Here is a 745-nt window from a genome sequence, read left to right on the forward strand (position 1 = left end):
GGTTAACTGAATTTCATGGTGAGCCATCATGAACCCCATTTAATAAATCCCAGTAGGTCTATGATCCTTTTAATGTGCTGCTAAATTCAGCTTCCTAGTGTAACTGTTAACACATGCTCATTGCAAGTGACAACTTGGAAAGGTCAAGGACTGGTGAACAAGTTGTTGAAGCAAGGGCGAGCAAAACATTCTGAAATCCAACAAATTAGAAAGAACAGAGGCTGCTATCTCCATCAAAGACCATGTTGCCTCAGAGATGCAATCACATGGTTTATATAGGATGTGGAGAATGGAGTATCAGATCATCAGATAATATAGGTATACATGGCAGGTTGCTCATTTTTCTAAAGGATAGGCTTCTGTTATGTATAGGTCACTGGATATTCTGGGTCTTGTAAATCTAAAGAAGTTTTATTGGATTAGAAAGTAGCATATCTCATATAATTTTAGTTGCTTTACCTAGGAATGGTTCTGCAGTTATACAAAGGCGAGGGTTCCCTGGCAGATGAGTGAAGATGGGGAAAGCTTTTGTCACAGGCCTGGGGCCGTATTGAAGGCAGCTGTTACTGGCAAGGTAGTGAAATCCAACTTTTACCAGATAATTGTAACATGCTCTGTTTTTGATTCAGGAGAGTCATCTGCATAAGCAAAGAGGAACCAACCTGCTTTGCTTCATGACCTGGGAATCCTTCCCATATTCAATCATCAAATCCAGACACTATTGTGGATGCCAGCAAGTGCTGAC

The sequence above is a fragment of the Mastomys coucha genome, unplaced genomic scaffold (assembly GCF_008632895.1).
Source record: "Mastomys coucha isolate ucsf_1 unplaced genomic scaffold, UCSF_Mcou_1 pScaffold5, whole genome shotgun sequence".
Classification (NCBI taxonomy): domain Eukaryota; kingdom Metazoa; phylum Chordata; class Mammalia; order Rodentia; family Muridae; genus Mastomys; species Mastomys coucha.